We start from the raw sequence: 7,535 nt of genomic DNA on the forward strand, positions 1-7,535 counted from the left end.
TGTATAGGACGCAAGCAGATTTTGACATCAAATTTTGGGGTCTTATACGCCGAAAAATACGGTATATTTTCGGCGACCCACCAAAGGAATCACGGTCTGTCACGTGATGATTTATCTCGTCATGGTTCTTGAGTTGGACTATATTTCCACCACATTAGTATATGACATTCTTTTACACAATTCTCGTAACGCTTTTTGGCGTTTAGACATAAACATTCAGTTATAAAAGTTAAAAATAACAACGCTGATCGTGTTTCGAGATGCGTGTGGATATTGTTGAAAAGATGTACATAAAACGATGTTAAATAATAGACTTGACATTGAGAGGGATATGAGAAAATAAAATACATAAGAAATATGCTGTGTGAAATCAACTAGTTATAACGCAGTAATTTAAGTTCATTGTATTATGTCTCTCTTTTTTTTCTTTATTAAACAGATAATTGTTTGTTTGTAATTAAGCACAAAACTACACAATAGGCTATCTGTGCTCTGCCCAACACGGGTATCGAAACCCGGATTTTAGCGTTTTAAGTCCGCAGACATACCGCTGTGCCACTGGAGGGCTAAACAGATAAGACAACGAAAAATGTCATTCCAAATTTTGCAAATATTCGCCTGCAATAGCTTAGCAGTGTTGTTTCAAATTTGTAAGTAGTTGAAAAGTTATGTATATTTATTCATCACTAAACAAATACAACTAATAATGGCATAACTTTCTGGCACTGTGTACCACAAGCCTAAAAATATATGTACAGTTTTGACCGAGATCGAAGTATTATCCAGTAATGATAATGAATAGAAAATGTTTGGTCTTAAATGAGCGTAATTAATAAATATATTTTCCTTTGGAAGTGAAACCATTTAAGTTCAAAGTATGCACGTCATCGTTTAATTAATCCATGCGCATGTGACGTGGTTGTCAGGTTGAAAATACGCAAACTATATTCTGTTTCGTAGAGAGATAAGTAACTTACCTTTTTGCTTCTGCAAAACGTATTACAAAGAAATTCTATAACAATATTATCATTTTACGAGGAAACATGTTGATAACAGTAGAAACTAGTTAATTTACTTTTTAACTGAATAAAGAATCATTTGCAACATTTCTTAAAACTTGTTTGATTTTAGAATTTCGCGCAAAGCTACACGAGAGAAATCTGCGCTAACCGTCCCTAATTTAACAATGATAGACTAGAGGGAAGGCAGCTAGTCAACACCACCCACCGCCATCTTTTGGATTTCTCTTTTACCAACAGGGCCCGGCATGGCCAGGTAGTTAGGGCGCTCGACTCGCAATCTAAGGGTCGCTGGCTCGAATCCCCGGTCCACCAAACATTCTCATCCTTTCAGCTGTAGGGGCGTTATAATGTGACTGTCAATCTCACTATTCGTTGGTAAAAGAGTAGCCCAAGAGTTGGCGGTGGGTGGTGATGACTAGCTGCCTCCCCTCTAGTCTTTCACTGCTAAATTAGGGACGGCTAGCGCAGATAGCCCTCGTGTAGCTTTGCGCGAAATACAAAACAAACCAATCATTTGATTGCACTACTTATATTGATTCCTAGGTTCAGTATTTGCCATACGAGAATTTTTTCTCTTTATCAGAGAATTATTTTATGAAAATCTCTTTTCGTACTAATAGTATTCCCAAGATGCTGTTTGTTTCCTATATCTGTCACTGACGCACCTCGTTGCATACAGAGAATATTACAATGGAAAGATCGAAACAGTTATGTTTAAAGAGACTCCTTAGCCCCCCTCCCCCCAGTGGCACAGCGGTATGTCTGAGGATATACAATGCTAGAAACCGGGTTTCGATACCCGTGGTGGGCAGAGCCCATTGTGTAGCTTTGTGCTTAACTTCAAAACTAAACTAAACTGACTCCTTAACACTATGCACCCACTCCCTAGTGGTTCAACAGTAAATCTAAAGGCTTAAAACGGTAAAAATTTGGTTTCATTACTCGTGGTGGGCACAGCACATATAATCTATTGTGTAACTTTGCGCTTAACAACAAAACTAACAAACGAACCTTACCATTACTTACAATGCAAATCCCATATTAATTCACGTTGCGTGTTTGTGAATTGTTTGTCCACGAACTCCTCCTACAGTTTTAGAACCAGCAGGATGACCTCGGGGTGACCCGGGGGTGTTCTGAATTATATGGCGTATACCCCTACCCTTATGTATTTGGGGTTTCAACGGGGCTAAAATGCGCCCGGAAGGTCCCGCAGACGTGATTGGGATCCAGTAGTATGTTTGCAGACTCACTGAACTCGAATCTAGCATTAGGTTTTGATCCCGGTGGTGCCATTTTTTAAACTTTGTTCATACCCCAATCACAAGCTAGCGGGACCGATCTTGCCATACACGCTCAGGCACCGCGGGAAGGTATCCGATCGGGTCTTTGTTTCGGGTACAAACCTCTCTTGGAACACCTATAGAGGTAATTGAGGATAATGGAGGAGAAGCTTGATCAGTACATTGGAACCTCTGTGAATCATGAGATGTCCTTTGAACCCCACAGCGGAGCGAGGGGATTTTACTCTAATCTTCTTAAATAACGAACCTCTCATTAAAAACAGGGTAATTGTATTAATCCCATCTCAATTTTTCCTCTCAAGTTCAACTGAACCATATTTCTCGATTGATTATAATTTGCACTACTAATACTTATCTTCCTTTGTTTAATTGTTCTTAGTAGAGTTTTAGCATAATCTTCTAACCCCCTTTTTTTTCTTGACCGTGGATCACTATGTTTTGGTTTGCACTTATGGATATAAATAACTGTACTTGACTTGGCTGGTATCTTCCACTGCCCGAAAGTCTCATTTAAAGCAAGTGTCAGTTTGTGTGGCTTTCCATGGACAAAGGCACAACGAAACTTCCGGATTATTCTTTCTAGATTAATTAGGCGTTTTTTTTTGTTTTTTTTAGCCAGGATATAAGCCAGCACCAGCTGCCTTGATTTTGTCATTTGGAGCAGGTGTTTGGAGCTGTTAGTTGCACCCATGATGAAATCCAACTGTATAATATGTTGAACACATTTATTAATCACTTTGTTTCAAGCTGTCGCACATTTTTATCCTAAATAGTATCCATAAATGAATCACTGCCAATAAATTCATAGTATTTCAAAGTATTTCTAGATAGAACAGTTGAGTCAAGTGTTTCACTCACAAACCAAAGTCCGCAGGGCTTCTCCATTTTTTTTTTCTGGTGTCTCATTCCATCCTGATTGTATAAGGCAGACGTTGATGATTGTTAATAATTCCGACTTTTTGGGATAATAAATTTTCTTGCTGGTCATTTTAGATTGCGCAAAACTCCAAAATGGGCTATTTGTGATGTGCCCACCACGGGTATCGAAACTCGACTTTTAGCGTAATAAACCCTCAGGCATACCTCACTGGGAGAGGCCACTTTTAGATAGACAGTCAAATGAATAGTTTGCTACTCCATGCTTCTTCCATTTAATTAAAAAACATTTTACATTGGGCAAGATATATATCCCATAGTATTTTGTAATATGAATTTTTTATGGCTTAGGCGAGTGGAAATAACCTTGTTAATTGTAGGGGACAGTTTCAGTCATGTATGCTGTTAATGGGGTAATATAATACGATATATTCAGCAATAGAAGACATGACCGTTGAGATCTGGAGTAGTCTCGTTAGAACCTGAGATTATCTATCGTGGAGCAACCCTCGGGTAACTTTTCTGGATACTACTTGAAAAGAATAGCTTGCTGGCTAACCCAACAAGTGTTTAACTTGGCAGAATCTTTACTGGGCCTCCCTAGACACTGCTAATATTGGTTACTTTCCTTTGCACAATAGCAGTCTTGTCTTAGGTAATTTCTTAAACAATATTTTATACGTTTTCTTGCATAATAGTGATTTTAGAACCTTCTGTATTTTTATGCTGATTTCATCTTTAAGCTGCTAGTCCACTGTACTGTAACATCTTCATAAATTTCTTGTTGAACTCTTCTTTATTTTCCGATAACATCTATCTAAATTTCTGGTCATTATGTCTGGCACTGTTCTAATGCTCTTTTATAACATCTACAAATGTTTTTTTTTTTTACAATTCCACTAAATTTTCGATCTTATTCTTATGTTCAGTGGCACAGCGGTAAGTTTCAAGCTTATAATGCTAAAAACCGGGTTTCGAAACCCGTGGTGGGCACAGCAAAGATATCTCATTGTGTATCTTTGTGCTTCGCGTCAAACAAAACCTATATTTTCCTTACATTATTCTGCCTTTCAGAAAATTGAAACTTACCGGTAAAACAGAGAATGTATCATGTTCAAAATGAAACAAAACAGAAGGACTATGAAAGTGTCTTAGCTCAGAACACCATATTTGACTTCAACGTTTTTTGTTATGATTACGTGAACTGCAAAATGAAAATTGAAGATAATACTAGGTTTTAAGATTCAAATTGAAACATTACTATGGATGAATGTAATACGACTAAACAACTTATCAGCGTATTTTAGTGCTTTTAATAGTAAAAGAAAAGAAGACAGGAACCTAAGTTGATTAAAATAATGAGTTATTTCTTAACTTCTATTTTATCTATGTAAAAGAAAATTCCATTTGAAACACTGAGAGTACAACTTCTGGTTCCCATGAAATTTATTGACAACATTGAAAAATCTATGTTTGGAGCTCCTGGAAGATTTATAGTTATACTTCAAAAGCTGCTTAATATCATGAGAGTTTCTAATGAATGAGATAGTGCAAAATGAGTTCATATTTTTCAAATTAATTTTCGAGAATATAAAAGAAGAGCAATAAAATAATTTATCACGGATGTTGTTACCGAGGTGTTGGAGTCTATTGTTATAGGTCATTTTGGAAAAGTCTTTAGTAAATTAGCTTAAATGATACTTAGCATAATTTATAAATGGGTTTATCTGCTTTATAGTTTACCAAATGATTGGTTTTTAGGGGTTTTATAACAAATTTAATGTTAGATCAATAAAACTACTATAACCTTATACAAGACTTTAGTGAAGCTCAAAATAGGAAACCGTGCCCTATTTTGGTGCCATTATTAGGGGAAGAAAATTTAAATACTATTAAAATGATACGCCTGATTAAAAGGGAAAAAAAATGGATCCTGAAGGGAAGTTTTTGGAGTATAGATTCAAGTATCTAAAACTGTTAGACATTTGAAAAAAATCACTTGTGAGAAGCCAGTTTCAATTGCAGAATAATAAGGGTAATAACTTCAATATAAGGAGAAATACGTTTAAACTTTTATAGTCCAAGTTAAGCCGTGTTTTTATTCAAAATGATTTTTATATTAAAATGAGATGGTTTACGTGATTGGGTGATTTTTTCCTGTTAATTTAATTTCCTTCAAAATATTGTTGGTTGCAAATAGCTATGTTTATTTTGATTGGTCGTTTCGGCAGAGGGAGGATTACCGAGGTGCCCTGAAAACCTTGTGCAACCTTTTTTTGTTTTTATATTTTCATGGACGTCGCCAAGATTTTTTTCAGAGGGATGGGGGTCGTTTTTGAAATCAATAATACATGTAGACATACTTGCTAGTTCGAAGCTCACCCGTTCATAGTTATTGTGCTCTCGAACAAGACACCATACCCAAAATTTACATAATTTTACCCAATTATAAAATAGATACAAATTGATAGCTAGAAGGTAAACTACAATGAACTGGGGTTAAGGCGCTCGACTCGCAATCTGAGGGTCGCGGGTTCGAATCCCCATCACACCAAACATGCTCGCCCTTTCAGCCGTGGGGGCGTTATAATGTGACGGTCAATCCCACTATTCGTTGGTAAAAGAGTAGCCCAAGAGTTGACGGTGGGTGGTGATGACTAGCTAACTTCCCTCTAGTCTTACACTGCTAAATTAGGGCAGATAGCCCTCGTGTAGCTTTGCGCGAAGTTCAAGAACAAACAAACAATGATCTGACATCCTGTCCAGAAAAGATATAAACGCATTCTCATCTATTTATGCCATAGGAAACCGGAGCTATTAGCATCATCGATGACCCTATATGCCTTATGTTTTGATGGTGTTTTGTATGTTATACTCTGTTATTGTATAATGTATCATGATAACATTGGGATGTGTTATTTGTAGATATTATTGGTGTTTCTCTTAATGACTTATTGCGTTTTAATGTAATTATATTAAAGCTTTTTTAGACTGTTAATGACATCTTATGCCTATATATGAACTCGATGATGAATGTCGGCAATTTCTAGCCTGGTTTTTTTGAGGTTATTAACGTGTTTTACCCAAATATTTTTAAACCTTTTTTGTAGTTGTTGTTCTTTTTTTTCTCTTCTATACTCAGCTGCTCCGATAGGTGTTGGCAACATTTTAAACACAGATTTTTTTTATTGTCTTTTGATTACTTCTTTTAGCTTTTTACACCAGGCCTCTTGTAAACTCTTGGATGCGTGTTGTAACATTTTACATGGATTTTTGTAAACTTTTTCATGGTTGTTAGCATGTGTATGTTTATTTGTTTTTCTTATAGTAAAGCCACATTGGGCTATCTGCTGTATCCACCGAGGGTAATCGAACCTCCGGTTTTAGCGTTGTAAATCCATAGACTTACCGCTGTCTCAGCTGGGGACTGCTAGCATTTGATGGTGTTATACATTCTATACATAGAGAGCCACTAAGATGTTTAATGGTATTGTAGCCACTTAGATGTGTGATGGTATTTTATATTTTATGAACAGGTTTTTGTAGATTTGCGTTTTATACCTAATTCCTGTAGCTTGACAATATTTTGTAGCTTCATCAATGGGTGTCGGTACTTTTTACATGGATTTTTCTAGTTTTTTTTAGGATGGTTGAAATTTTACGTATCAATACTTTTAGTCTTTTTGATGGTTACCATCATTTTTTAGACAGTTTACTTTACAACTTTTTTTGGTGGTTTTTGACATTATTATAAATATGGCTTTATAGTTTTTATATGGTTTTCGGTGTTTTTTAAGCAAGCTCTTACAAGTTTTTAAATGTTTGTTGGTGTTTTAAATTTTGAATATTGTAGAAACTTTTATGGTTGTTGGCGTTTTGTATCACGTTCTCGTAGTTTTTATGATGCTATTGATATTTTATGTTCTGATTCTTAACATCTTTTATCGGTATCGAATTTTTATATCAAGGTTTTTTTATGGTTGTTGGCGTTTTGTATCACGTTCTCGTAGTTTTTATGATGGCTATTGATATTTTATGTTCTGATTCTTAACATTTTTTATCGGTATCGAATTTTTATATCAAGGTTTTTTTTTATGGTTGTTGGCGATTTATACTACATTCTTGCATTTCGGTTTTGTGCGTAGTGATATTTTATACTCAGGTTTTGTAGTCTTTTTAAAGGCCTAGTATGCTAGTACTAAACACCTTACTTTCCTATAGTATATATTTCTAACCTACACAATAAAATAAAATCTAAATTCTGATTTGGTGTTAAATCCAGCTGATGTTTGCCACCGGGTGGTTCAATGGCAAGTCTCTGGGCTTATTATAC

Source organism: Limulus polyphemus, unplaced genomic scaffold (assembly GCF_000517525.1).
Source record: "Limulus polyphemus unplaced genomic scaffold, Limulus_polyphemus-2.1.2 Scaffold1399, whole genome shotgun sequence".
Taxonomy (NCBI): domain Eukaryota; kingdom Metazoa; phylum Arthropoda; class Merostomata; order Xiphosura; family Limulidae; genus Limulus; species Limulus polyphemus.